The 15,210-nt window shown below is 45.8% G+C and overlaps 1 protein-coding gene across 2 annotated transcripts in view; it reads left to right on the top strand.

Annotated features, from left to right (window-relative positions):
* The window catches only part of snx3 (sorting nexin 3), a 31,847-nt gene that overhangs the window by 533 nt on the left and 16,104 nt on the right, over positions 1 to 15,210 (top strand). The gene's annotated exons all lie outside the window — the stretch shown is intronic.

Genomic DNA, 15,210 nt, shown 5'->3' on the forward strand with positions numbered 1-15,210 from the left:
TTAAGTCTCAAGTGTCCTGACGTTGGCTGAACGGCCAGACTTGTTGGTACTCAAGCCATGAGTTTTACTGTTACCCTCTTTCCCAACACAATCTCTCGAAAAGAGGAAGTGGCCATCTGAAATGAATTAAGTACTAATCTGAGCTCTGGTTTGTCACTTCGCATGCCGAACATGTGTAACTGCGTCTTTCAGCTTAATGGTTGAATAAGCAAACTGAACACTGGTTCGTCTGGTATCTGGTCAAGGTGAGGTGTTGGTGTGCTCTAGTTTAATTAGACTAGTCTAATCTTGCTACATGTCGGCAATAAAAGAGCAAGGAATGCGTTTGGATCGGAAGATTCATTGTACAGGTGGCGGTAAGCTTATAAAGGAAGATGATGCTGGTCGGACTGGTCCATAAAATTCCTTAGATTGTGGCTGTGGTGGGATAGAAACGAGGGATAATGTGTATGTCAAAATGGAGATTTAATAATAACTTCGATTGGGGTAGTCAAATTTTCAAGAGCTGTGAAGATGAATTCAATGTAGCTGGCGATAACAAGGTGTAGAGCTGGATGAACACAGCCGGCCAAGCAGCAGAGATGAAGGAAGGCTGACGTTTCGGGTCTAGGTCTGAAACGTCAGCCTTCCTGCTCTTCTGATGCTTGGCCTGCTGTGTTCATCCAGCTCTACACCTTAACTTGGATTCTTCACCTGTAGTTCCTGTTATATATCTCATATACTTGGAATCTGCTGATGTGTAATGAGGCAGGGTTAATACTTTTTAGTAAAATAAGTGTGGAAATCCCCTCAACAGTAACTGAAACACAGTAGGATTTGGTATTCAGTTTTGAGGAACTTGGGTCAAACAACTGCAATTTCCTTAAAGCTCTGAGAACAGCTGGCTTTTGTAAGGATGGAGGTAATTGGACAAGACTAGAGGAACAATAGCAGATGTTTAAAAAAATAATTCACTTTTTAAACCATGTATCCCTCAGGGTTTCTAGGAAGAAAACCCAACCATGGTTACGTGATAATAAACCTGTTGGGCAAGACTGGTTTGAAATTGCCTTAATATAGCTCCAAGAGTTAAATAACTAGCTGTGTACTACTAATGGGTACTATTTTTGACTGCTTAACTATAACTTAACTATTTGTTTTCTATATATACTTGTGTAAAAAGAGAATTTTTAGACTACCTTTTTAGGTTACATTTTTAAGGCACTGACCATCACATGGGTACTACTTTTGAGGGGCTGACAATCAGACTCCAACGTTGATCTATTGATGGAGAACCAGGTTGACTTTAAAACTTGATGTGGAAAGTTAGATTTTTGGCCAAAGATAAGGGGTCAACTTTTGTATCCTTCTGTACTTGTGTGTGCAGTACTTTAAATCAGGGCTTGGCTAGATTATTTGCTGCATGTAAATTAAGTGTTGTGCAGTTTGTTACTTGTTTGGGATTGAAGAGCCTGTAGTGAATTCATGGTGAGTGGACCTGCCATGATCCAATTGAACATTGGGGCAGACTGAATGTTCCAAACCCTTAGAACCGCTAACTTTTTTATTGCAATTTCAGTATTTAGTTGAGGGTATAAATGAGTGGCTAAATGTTATCTCGTCTCCTTTTTTTGAGATGGAATGTGTCAACAACAACATTGACCTTCACTGAGGGTAGATCAGCAATAACTGTTTATCCTTTGTTCAAGACAGCACAAATACTGACAATTCTGATCAGAGCAGTGATTTACCTGTACTTGGTGAACAGCAGTTAGACTAGTTTGAACATGGTATTCTCCTCTACGCTGCAGAGACAATGCAGACTGGGTGATTGTTTTGCCATTCACCACAATTCATAAATGACCCTGATCTTCCAGTTGCCTGCCACTTCAGTGATCCTGTAAGAAGATTTCTATCACAGGCATGCTGCAATGTTCCCGCAAGCCTCGGCACAACATTAAAGAAAAATCATTTCTGCTTGGGGGTCCTGAGTCTTTCATCAGGCTCAACACTGTCTTTAGAACCTGATTCAACTTTGTTTAAAATCCACCCCTGTACAACAGCTGGACCTGTTAGACATGTGTGGCTTTTTAGCATTGTAACCCATTTTCTCCTACCCCTTGCCTTTTAGTCTCCAACTGTTCTGTCTGGCCTGCAATTCATAACCTCTTTACCCCTTCACATCTTCCTGGTCTCCACTTATTATCTTGTTTCTTCCCCCCTCTTTGCTGTGCTGTCTCCAGCCTTCTCTGCCCTTCAAATGTCTTCAGCATAAATACTGCATCTCTTGGCTACTAACAGAGCAGAGTCAGTGGACTTGCAGTTTGACGTGTTTTATTCCTATAGATGCTCCAAAAGGCTGAGTTTTGCCAGCAACTTCCACTTGCTAACACTTGGTCCCTGAAAGTAAATTGGTCATTGGTTCCAATATCTGTTTGTCGTTTTGTGGAAATTTGTAGGCTAGTGCTGTCATCTTTCTTAATTACAAGCTTTTTCTTCATGCTGCTTTACTTGATAGGCTTGTTAATTTTTCAAACTTTGTGTGCAGTCATATTAAATGTACTTGCTGAAACATGGATCTGTCTTAACTGTCTACTGAACCTATCCTTTGATTATAGGAGTGGTAATTGAGTCTGCAGCTTACAAAATGAGGTTCATTAGCACCTTGTTTTGGAGGGTAGCAATGGGTCACTTCTACACCTCAGTCTGTATCCATGTAAGGAATGGCTGGGCTTGATTTTGCTGGAGTTAGAGATGGTGAAAAACTTGATGGTTCCTGAGGATTTGAAGGCAGATGGGGAAAAGGATTGTGGTCAACTCCCCTTCAGAGTAGGCTGTAGGTCAAATGCTTTCCTTCTAGGACAAGTGTAGAGCTGGATGAACATAGCAGGCCAAACAGCATCTTAGGAGCTCCCAAGATGTTGCTTGGCTGCTGTGCTCATCCAGCTCTACACTTTATTTCGAATGCTCCAGCATCTGCTCTTTCCATATACTCTACTTTTGTTCTGGGTTGAGAACCTTTTCTAAACATTGACATTTTCCTCAAGTAGATATTGCAATGGCTTGACTGGAACACCTGGCTGGGGCATGACAACTTTTCAGTCCGATCTTAATACTAGAGCTAGATTCACGGCCATAGCTTTTACTGTATCAACAGCTGTTTTCAGGTCATGGAGTGAATGTCAGTATAATATCTCAAAGCAATGCATCTTGGCCACTTTCAAAAAAACATCAATTTAACTGCAGAGCATTGGATGAAATTTCAACTTGACAGATGGTTCCCTTTTGTCCTATTGGTTTTAGAAATTGAAGTGGGAGAACTTGTTTGGAATTTGGCAGTAGTGTGCAAGTCTCAACTGCACATAGAAGGCCTAGGAGCATCTGCAATTCCCATTATCTCTGATCTCAACTGCACATTCCTGCTCCTCATGAAGCTATTAAGTGGCTGACATTGAAAATTTAATCTTAGCCTACTTACGCAAAGAAAAATTTTATTGCAGAGTCACGAAATCCAGCAGTTGTTTTTCTTGAGTTGAGTGGTGAAAATTTTCACCCACAATTGATGAATTGGGCAGGTGATGATGACAATGTAGTTGCAAGATAACGAAATGAGGCTGGATGAATGCAGCAGGCCCAGCAGCATCTCAGGAGCACAAAGGCTAACGTTTCAGGCCTAGACCCTTCATCAGAGAGGGGGATGGGGTGAGGGTTCTGGAATGGGGAGGGGGAGGTGGATGTGGACCGAAGATGGAGAGAAAAGAAGATAGGTGGGGAGGGGATAGGTCAGTCCAGGGAAGACAGACAGGTCAAGGAGGTGGGATGAGATTAGTAGGTAGGAGATGGAGGTGTGGCTTGGGGTGGGAGGAGGGGATGGGTGAGAGGAAGAACAGGTTAGGGAGGCAGAGACAGGTTGGACTGGTTTTGCGATGCAGTGGGTGGAGGGGATGAACTGGGCTGGTTTTGGGATGCGGTGGGGGAAGGGGAGATCTTGAAGCTGGTGAAGTCCACATTGATACCATTGGGCTGCAGGGTTCCCAAGCGGAATATGAGTTGCTGTTCCTGCAACCTTTGGGTGGCATCATTGTGGCACTGCAGGAGGCCCATGATGGACATGCCATCTAAAGAATGGGAGGGGGAGTGGAAATGGTTTGCGACTGGGAGATGCAGTTGTTTGTTGCAAACTGAGCAGAGGTGTTCTACAAAGCGGTCCCCAAGGCTCCACTTGGTTTCCCCAGTGTAGAGGAAGCCACACCGGGTACAGTGGATGCAGTATACCACATTAGCAGATGTGCAGGTGAACCTCTGCTTAATATGGAAAGTCATCTTGGGGCCTGGGATAAGGGTGAGGGAGGAGGTGTGGGGACAAGTGTAGCATTTCCTGCGGTTGCAGGGGAAGGTGCCGGGTGTGGTGGGGTTGGAGGGCAGTGTGGAGTGAACAAGGGAGTCACGGAGAGAGTGGTCTTTCCGGAAAGCAGACAGGGGAGGGGATGGAAAAATGTCTTGGGTGGTGGGGTCGGATTGTAGATGGTGGCAGCATTGGAGGATGATGCGTTGTATCTGGAGGTTGGTGGGGTGGTGTGTGAGAACGAGGGGGATCCTTTTTGGGCGGTTGTGGCAGGGGTGGGTTGTGAGGGATGTGTTATGGGAGATGCGGTCAAGGGTGTTCTCCGCCTCTGTGTGTGTGGGCGGGGGGGGGGGGGTGTGTTGCGTTGCGGTCCTTGAAAAACTTGGACATCTGGGATGTGCGGGAGTGGAATGCCTCATCGTGGGAGCAGATGTGGTGGAGGAATTGGGAATAGGGGATGTAATTTTTGCAGGAGGGTGAGTGGGAGGAGGTGTATTCTAGGTAGCTGTGGGAGTCAGTGGGCTTGAAATGGACATCAGTTACAAGCTGGTTGCCTGAGATGGAGACAGAGATCCAGGAAGGTGAGGTGCTGGAGATGGCCCAGGTGAACTGAAGGTTGGGGTGGAAGGTGTTTGGTGAAGTGGATGAACTGTTCGAGCTCCTCTGGGGAGCAAGAGGTGGCGCTGATACAGTCATACAGTATCAATGTGGACTTGACCAGCTTCAAAATCTCCCCTTCCCCCACCGCATCCCAAAACTGGCCCAGTTTGTCCTCTCCCCCCACTGCACCACATAACCGGCCCAGCTCTTCCCCTCCACCCACTGCATCCCAAAACCAGTCCAACCTGTCTCTGCCTCCCTAACCTGTTCTTCCTCTCTCCCATCCCTTCCTCCCACCCCAAGCCACACCTCTATCTCCTACCTACTAACCTCATCCTGCCTCCTTGACCTGTCCGTCTTCCCTGGACTGACCTATCCCCTCCCTACCTCCCCACCTAAACTCTCCTCTCCACCTATCTTCTTTTCTCTCCATCTTTGGTCTGCTCCCCCTCTCTCTGATGGGTCTAGGCCCGAAATGTCAGCTTTTGTGCTCCTGAGATGCTACTGGGCCTGCTGTTCATCCAGCCTCACGTTTCATTATCTTGGGAACTGCAGATGCTGGAGAATCCATTATCACTGATACAATGTAGTTGCGTCCTGGCAGTGAACGTGGTTTGAAATCTGCTCTAGAAGTCGGCAGCATTTCCATTGTAACAGAACTGCATTATGGCAATACTGTGCCCAAGTTAAATTGCCCCATGCATTTGCTAGTTGAATTGATTTATGGCATCAATGTGGTGGCTACTCTCAGTAAGAGTTCACTGCCTGTTTGTGGTAGTTATATAACTTGCTGGAGATTAGGTTGAGATTGACCCCTCCCCCAGAATCTTGACATCAATTAGTCATCTGACTTTTAATTTCAAATGTAGCAGCTCAGTGCATTGGTAAGTCTGAGTAAGTAAAACTTGTTGTAGACTAGGTCAGTTTAAAAAGTCAAATGTTTTGTGTACACTTCAGTAGAACTTGCTCAAGCAAGTTAACAGCAAACTGATGTACAGCTTGTGGTGACTGCCTCAGGCAAAATTTCAGTAGTACTGATGCCTCAACACAGGAAGTAATCTTAAAATGCAGATTGCCAATTCTGTTCCTGAGTTTGTGCAAATTGAAATTATGATCGTACATGGCACCTCTGGTCACAAGCAGCAGATGGCTGTCAGAATGGAAGTTGAATGACAGACAAACATACCCCAGGTTCTCTTCCCTTAATACCTAAGCTGCTGTTCTTTCTGCACATCCCTCCATGTCTAGGGACCCAAGGAAAAATCAACCCACGATCATAAAAGCAAACTGCTGTAGAAGTTGGAAATCTAATTGCAGAGGGGGAGCTTAGCATGTCTGGGATTATCTGTATTCTGAAGTCATTGGATTCAAAATTTTAACTTGTTTTCTCTTCCATAGAAGCTACCTGACTTGCTGTCTCCAATGTTGTTTTTCATAAGTCTAAATGCATGTTTGGGGATTTCTCAGTTAGGGTTCCAATGTCAAGTAGTTATGGGGAAGTTTGTTTCCACTTAACTGTGCAGTTGCTGTCCTAATGGAGTTGGTTTTATTGATCTTCCCCCCCCCCCCCCCCCCCCCCCCCCCCCCCCCGGGGTCAGTGTGGTGTCTAGAAATGCAGGCACCATCTCAATGTTGGCATATGGAATGTAAGGCTATTCAAATATTTAACCATCTTTGGGCTGCAGACATGTTGACTCGGATCCAGTTTCAGCATTCAAGAAAATTTCCTTTATCCATTTTGTTGATGGATCCATCACCTCTTGAAATGAGTTTAGTTCAAGAATAGTTAAGACTTTGGGTACATGCAAAATCTTGGATTGCTGTAAGGCAACATTAACAGGCAATTCAATGTAACAATTTCAAATCTGCAAACTGGAATAACTCTCAACTTAAATATGGAGTCTTCACTTAAACCCTTGTCTACTGTTTGTTTGGCAGCAGTCATTAATTGCAAAGTTAAAGTTGTTAATACTTCCAATATTAACTCTGTACTGTCCTAATAGTCTAGTGTATTATTACTACCAGTAATCCAGAAGCACAGCTAATGTTCAGGGAACCCAGATTTGAATCCCATGGCAGATGGTGGAATTTTGAATTCAATAAAAAGCCTAGAATAAAGAACCTACTAATGTCAATTCAGGGAAACACATCTGGTTCACAAGTTTCCTCCAGAAGGAAATTGGCCATCTTCACTTGATCTGGCCTACATGTGACTCCAGTCACAATATGTTTGACTCAATTGTCCTAGCAAGCCACTTAATAGTACCAGTTGTTAAACACTCTAATTGGGACAGATCACCTAGTGTCTTCTGGAGCCCCAGAAGAGACAATACAGCAATAGCCCTGTCAACCCTGCAAAGCCCTTATGACTAACATCTGAGGGTTAGTGTCAAAATTAAGGGAAAGATCTCAGACTAATCAAGCAACAGCCTGACAGTCATACATTCTGAATCATACCTTACAATGTTCTAGATACAATACTGGATATGTCTCGTCACACTCAGGATTGATAGCAGAGGTGGTGTATGGTCTGAAGGGAGTTGCCCTGGGAGTCAACATTGACTCTGGACCCCATGAAGTCTTGTGGTTTCTGGTTAAACAAAGCCAGAAGCATCCCTGATGATTACCATGTACTGTCTCTTCCTTCAGCTGAGGCATTGTATTCCATGTTGAAGCACTGGATGGCAAGGGTGCAGTGTACACAGACTAGGGAATTTGTTTTTCCCTCCCCACATAGCTTGGCAGCAGGAGTACTGATAAGCTGGTCAGGCTCTAAAGGGCATAACTGCTGCAGACCCAGTCTAGTAGCTGGTGAGGGAACCAACAAAAGGAAAGACCATGACCGAATTGTTAATTTCTCAATTGCAGAGGATTCGGACCATGATGGTATTGGTAAATGATCAGCACCCTGTCCTTGGCAAAAGTCCTGCTTTCCCTGAGAATTTTCATCCATGTACATTATCACTAAAATAGGACAAACTTAAGCAGATGTATCTCCAGACTTCTCATCCATGAGGTGCCGTACACCATTAATAGCAAACTTGAACTCCAATGCAATCTGTAATCTCATGCCCCAGCATTCCCCACTCAACCATCATCAAGCCATGGGATCCTCTGTGGTTCAGAGTGCAGGAGGGCATGCCAGGAGCAGCACTGGGCATACCTGAAGAGGTGTCAACTTGAAGCCACAAAACAAGTCTGCTGTTATGCTTAAATAGCATAAGCAATCTCCCAACCAACAGAACAGATCTAAGCTCTGCAGTCCAGACACATCTGGTTGTGAATGGTGGGCAATTAAGCATTCAGTGGAAGAGCTGGCTCCAAAACCCCCTTCAATGATAGAGTCCAGCACATCAGAGGGGGAAAAATAGGCCTGAAATTTTCAAGCAATCTTCACCTGGAATTGCCAAGTGGAATTTCCATCTCAGCCTTCTCCAGTGGTTCCCAGCATTAGCTACCAGCTTTGAACCAATTTGATTCTGTCCATGTGGTACAGTTGGAGACACTGCCTCAAAGGCTGTGGGCTCTACCAACATTCTGGCATTAGTACTGAATATTTGTGTTCCAGTACTTGCCATTCCCCTAGCCAAGCTGCTCCAGTGCAGTTACAACACTGACATCTATCTGACAAGTGAGGAAAAACTGCTCAGCTATGTCCTACACACAAAGGAAGACAAATCCTGAGCCAGCTAATTACTGTTGCATCAGTGTACTCTGATCTCATCAGTAAAGTGATAGGTGTCCTCAACAGTAATGAGGCACCACTTGTTCAGTGCCCAGTTTGGGCTCTGCCACGCCATCCTGCTCTAGACCTTGGTTCAAACATGGGCTAAAGAGCAGAATTCTAGATGAGATGGGTGTGACAGCCTTGATGTCAAGGCTGGATTTGGTGTGGCATTGAGTAACCTGAAGACTAGAATCTGGGTTCCATGAGTGTTTAAAATGCTGCAATCCTACTTTGGTTCAGACTGCCAAAATCATAAACCTGGTTATTACCCTTTGGTGACTATTTCCAGAGTACAAATTGTCTCTAGCTCTTCCTGTATAAGTAAACTAGGTTTGCTTGGAGGGGAGCTTGCATTGATTACCCACCTCCTAGGTATTGAGTTTGCAAGGTGACAGCTGGTATAATGTATTCTCTCCTTTTCACTGCAAGAACAGTAGAATGAAACATTAGCACCCTATCCATTTTTAGCAATCAAGTGGGCTATTTTCTTAGTGAAGTTTCTTCTGTTAGAACTGCACTTTCCAAGCAATGAGGATATTTCATCACTCTTGAATGCTGTATCTTGCTGCATGTAGACCCCTTCAATAGGGGATTCATGGTCCTGAAAATCATACAAAGATGAGTATACATCCTCCTTTGTAGGAAGTTCGTTGAAGAGGCTGAGGAATATTGTCATGTCCTGGGACAGATCAGCTGGGGTAGTGGAGGCCATTCTTCCTCTTGCAACAGTTATGACTTTGTTCTACAGCACTAGTGTTTGCTTCTGCCTCTGATTCTGATCCAATCTTGCTGTTCTTTTGATACTGTCAGATGCTGCCTGCACTTGAAGTGTACTTATTTATCCATTGCATTTGGGACACTGCCTTCCTACCACAGCTGAGTTCAGGAGTCATGTGGCTCCATTGGAAACTAAAATGTTGGAAACAGCTGACTTATTGTTGAATACTTGGACACTTTCTTCATGTCACTTGGGGGGCAACTAATTGATCAGATGAGATTTTGCCCTAGTCGTCATTTTGTAGGCAAGTTGAGTGTTCTTAGATTACAAAGCTTCTTGTGTCTAGAAAAGCATAAATGCCTGCACTTAGTGGAAAGATGGGTTCTTAGCCAGAACACAAGCAAATCAGGTCTGACTGGAGCATGAAATGTGGGGAAACAGTCTTGCCATTCAGCAAATTGGTGTGATGAAATGCAGGCAGTTAAAATTGAGTTGCATGTATAAGGCAGGGGCAGGGGGAGAACCATGGAAAAAGTAAGGCCCACTAGGGTGTGTACCAAGCACTGACAGCCTGTTATCACTGAATATGTAGATCCAGAATTTGGGAATGGGGGATGAGCAGGTTAACATAGTGGGGTATTCAACTTTGCTAGTCTTAAAAGCAGACAGATCTCTGGTGCTGATAGTAAGATTTGACTGCTGCTGACAGTGTGCAGCTGGAGGAACACAGCAGACCAGGCAGCATCAGGAGTAGGAAAGCTGATGTTTTGGGTCAAGATCCTTCTTTGGAAATCTCTGGTGCTGGATGAGTTCTACCTTCAGGCTGCTGTAGGAGATTTGGCAGGAAAACTGGCTGTGATCAATGTTTTGAACAACACTCTGGCCATAGGTGCTAAATAATGGAGAAGAATGTGGTTCCACTTGGATATGGGGAGAAATGACAGTTAAAACAAATGACTCTTGCATGAGGTAGGGGGATACATGGGCTATAGGGTCTGACTCTGCCATCCAGTAAACACCACACTGTCAAGCTCATTTATCTGCCCTTCCTCCATTGTCTCCAATGTCCTGGCACTTTAAGTACTCATCCAGATGCTACTTAATCTTAAGTATGTGACTCTCTCTCCTCACTCTAGCTAAAGCAATGTGGGGGGTGGTGTCCAACTCTTATTTGCAGAGTTATCTGGTCTAAGATGTATTGTGATGGTTAGTTTCTGCAGGAGTTCCTAAGGGTAGTGTCCTAACCACTTTCAACTGCTTCAGTGACCTTCCCCCAAAGTTAGAATTGGGGATGTTCACTGCACAATAGTGAGCACCATTCGTGACTTCAAATTTGAAGCCGGCTGTGTTCAGATGCAAAAAGATCTGGACAGTGTCCAGCATTGAGCTAACCAGTAAGCTACATTTGTCCCACATAACAGGCAGTGACTGTCTCCAATAAGAATCTTGGCATACCCCTCTCAACTGAGTCTCTGATATGACATCCCCCCCCCCCCCCCCCCCCCACACCCCCCGACTCAACATGTGCTACCACTTTCCATAACTCAACTCCACAGACCAGAATGGCATCATTAGCAAGTCAGAAGCTAGCAATAATGTGGCATGGGACTCACCACCATGGGCAAGGCGCACATCTAAAGTATGATCAAGTAGTGATAACTTGTTTGGATGGGTGTACCACCAGCAGCACATACACTACGTAGGGCAGGCCCTACTTTAATTGGCACCATATCTGTTCTATCTGCCCTGGCAGTGAGTAGCTGTGGTCTGCCTGTCATCTTTTAGCCCAAATTTGCACCCTTCAGACCTGTGACCTCTTAAAGCTAGAAGGACAAGGGCAGCAAATACCAAGGTACTATACCTGCAAACTCCCCTCCAAGCCACTCACCAGCCTGACTTGTGCATATTGCCATTTCTTGGCTAGGTCAAAATCCTGGAATTCCCTCTAAGGGCATTGTGCATTAGCCTAATGGTATGTGGACTGCAGTGGTTCAAGGTGGCACCTCACCATCTTCTGGCATGTATGGACAGCCAGTGTTGACCAGCCAGTGTCCCTGTGAATAAGCAAAACTTACCCTGGCACACAGAATCCTGGTCTGCTTTCATATGTGCTGATAGCTTTGGGGATTTTTAGACTTCTGTGTGAAGTAGTGGTTAAGGCAGCATACAGGGCGCTTTTGTTCATCTCGAACAGGGAGATGAACAAAACTTTGGTTAGGCAACAGCTCAACAGTGTACAGTTCTGATTGCCACACGAGGAAGAATGATTGCATAGGGATTCACTAGGGTATTTCCTAGGTTGGAGCACTGTAGCTATGAGGAACTAAATACAGTCTGAGTTATCTTTTTGGTGCAGAAATCTAAGCATGGGGGCTTGTGCTGGGTGGAAAAAAGTTTGATCTTTAGTTCAAGGCTCATTAATCAGGGGTATAGGGCAGGAGGTTTCTGGACACTTGAAGAATTTTGTTCATGTGGACAGTGGTGAGAATCTGGAATAGTGCATGGGAGGGTAGTTGAGGCAGGAAACATCTCCAGAAGAATCATTAAGATCAATGGCAACTGTATCTAATGACCTGTATGCCAGACCCAAAGCCACCCAGAATATTTTGTATCATTCAAACTGAATAAATGTTGGCTGAACTTTCACTGCAGAACAGGTTCTTTGTTAAATTGACAGAAATTCTGATTGTCACACTTTTTTAACACTTGAAATGAAGTGTTCTGGTTTGCACCATATGGAATGTAGCAAAATTACATAATTACTTAAATTCAGGTTTTTGTGTACTGTTAGACATGAACCATATCAGACCAATTTCTTAATCCAGTTACTGATCAGATGTTGAAATGGAATAACTGCTCTACACTTGCCCAGTCACCTGTTGTAGCAGGTCATCGTGACTGCTAGCACTTTTTTGGTTTGGAGTTGAGCTGAATGTGACCTTTGCATTGTGAGTAGCAGCATGGGGTTTTCAACAAGAACTGAACCTGAGTTTGAAGTATAATTGTTCAAAATACTACACTGGTCTGATTCCAGAAAGGCATTATGCAGATGTGTGCATGTCACCAGGGACTTGGACGTTGGTGCCATGGGAGTTAGAGAATAAAAGCCTATGCTGCACAGCTTCGGGATTGTGCAAATTTGAAGGTAAGCAGGTGTCCAATTATCCCATTGACTTTATTTGGAAGTTCTGAATCCAAATAGTATTAAAGGAATATTCCTTGAATGATAGGGGGCGGTGTTGGTATTGACTGACTAGAAATTTTTTTCCAGAAACAAAGCAAGATAAAATGCCATATCCTCAGATTATTGGAGACTGCTTGTCAATTGACCATTTGCATATCACTGACTTAACTCAATTGTCTGGGGGTGAGGTTTCAAGCAGTTGGGGGTTTAAGTAATGGATGTTGGATTGCCTTGCTGTTAACATAGCTAAAGCAATTGAATTAATAAATTGCCTATGCTAAAACCATCTAGTCCTCAGAAAAATTACAGCAATTTGAGGGTTGAGTGCTACCTCGAATACAGGGTTAGGGAGACTAACTTGACTTAGATGTCAGTTCTAACAGTCTTTCAGTTGGGTAGATACCAAGTTGAACCTGTGCTATAACAATTGTTAGGTACACTGAACTTGCTGTAAAGACTACACTACCTGCTTTAAAATCAGTGACTTCAGTTAGTGTAAGCAAATTGCCAGCAGTACAATAGTTTATTGCTGCTTGTCAGCAACATGGACTAATAACTTGCTGGATGCAAATGTCTTTCTACACGTACTGGGCTTACTATAAAGGGGTGTAATTGGATTCACTTTGACTGCAGAAGATTGCAGAGTTGAGCTGCTCTACGTTTTGAGGCCAAAGTGCAATCAAGGCAACCACTTTGCAAAGATGATAATGAGGCTGGATGAACACAGGCCCAGAAGCATCTCAAGAGCACAAAAGCTGACGTTTCAGGCCTAGACCCTTCATCAGAGGGGGATTGGGTGAGGGTTCTAGAATAAACAGGGAGAGGGGGAGGTGGACCAAAGGTGGAGAGGAGAGTATAGGTAGGGAGGGGATGGGTCAGTCCAGGGAAGACGGACAGGTCAAGAAGGTAGGATGCGGTTAGTAGATAAATGGAGGTGCGGCTTGGGGTGGGAGGAAGGGATGGGTGAGAGGAAGAACAGGTTGAGACATTAACCGTCTCAACCCCTCCACCCCTCTCTCTCCCACTTCAACCTCTCCGCCGCAGAACGGGCAGCCCTCCGCTCCAACCCCAACCTCACCATCAAACCCGCAGACAAGGGTGGCACAGTGGTAGTATGGCGCACTGACCTCTACATCGCCGAGGCCAAACGCCAATTCTCTGACACCACCACCTACTGCCCCCTTGATCATGACCCCACCCCTGAGCACCAAACCATCATCTCCAACACCATTCATGACCTCAGGAGACCTCCCACCCACAGCCACCAACCTCATTGTTTCCCCAACCCCGCACGGCCTGTTTCCTTCTCCTTCCCAAAATCCACAAACCTGCCTGCCCTGGTCGACCCATTGTCTCAGCCTGTTCCTGCCCCACTGAACTCATCTTCACCTATCAGGTCTCCACTTTCTCCCCTTTGGTCCAGGAACTACCTACCTACGTCCATGACACCACCCACTCCCTCCACCTCCTCCAGGACTTCCAATTCCCTGGCCCCCAACACCTCATTTTCACCATGGATGTCCAGTCCTTATACACCTGTGTTCTGCATGCAGATGGCCTCTAGGCCCTCCGCTTCTTCCTGTCCCACAGACCTGACCAGTCCCCCTCCACTGACACCCTCATCCGCCTAGCCGAACTTGTCCTGACCCTCAAACTTCCCTTTCGATTCCTCCCACTTCCTACAGACAAAGGGGGTGGCCATGGGCCCCAGCTATGCCTGCCTCTTTGTAGGTTACGTGGAACAGTCCCTCTTCTGCACCTACACAGGCCCCAAACCCCACCTCTTCCTCCGTTACATTGACTGTATCGGCGCCACCTCTTGCTCCCCAGAGGAGCTCAAACAGTTCATCCACTTCACCAACACCTTCCACCCCAACCTTCAGTTCACCTGGGCCATCTCCAGCACATCCCTCACCTTCCTGGACCTCTGTCTCCATCTCAGGCAACCAGCTTGCAACTGTCCATTTCAAGCCCACCGACTCCCACAGCTACCTAGAATACACCTCCTCCCACCCACCCTCCTGCAAAAATTACATCCCCCTATTCCCAATTCCTCCGCCTCTGCCGCATCTGCTCCCACGATGAGGCATTCCACTGCCGCACATCCCAGATGCCCAAGTTCAAGGACTGCAACACTCCCCCCCCCCACCCCCCCCCCCCCCCCTCCACAGTGGTCAAGAATGCCCTTGACTGCGTTTCCCGCAACACATCCCTCTCACCCCGCCCCTGCCACAACCACCAAAGAGGATTCCCCTCGTTCTCTCTCATCACCCCACCAACCTCTGGATACAACGCATCATCCTCCGACACTTCCGCCATCTACAATCTGACCCCACCACCCAAGACATTTTTTCATCCCCACCCTCGTCTGCTTTCCGAAGAGACGGCTCTCTCTGTGACTCCCTTGTTTGCTCCACACTGCCTGCCACACCCAGCACCTTCCCCTGCAACTGTAGGAAATGCTACACTTACCCCCACACCACCTCCCTCACCCCTATCCCAGGCCCCAAGATGACTTTCCACATTAAGCAGACGTTCACCTGCACATCTTGCCAATGTGGTATACTGCATCCATTGTACCCAGTGTGGCCTCCTCTACATCGGGGAAACCAAGCGGAGGCTTGGGGACTGCTTTGCAGAACACCTCCGCTGGTTTG

The sequence above is a fragment of the Stegostoma tigrinum genome, chromosome 4, assembly GCF_030684315.1.
Source record: "Stegostoma tigrinum isolate sSteTig4 chromosome 4, sSteTig4.hap1, whole genome shotgun sequence".
Lineage (NCBI taxonomy): Eukaryota > Metazoa > Chordata > Chondrichthyes > Orectolobiformes > Stegostomatidae > Stegostoma > Stegostoma tigrinum.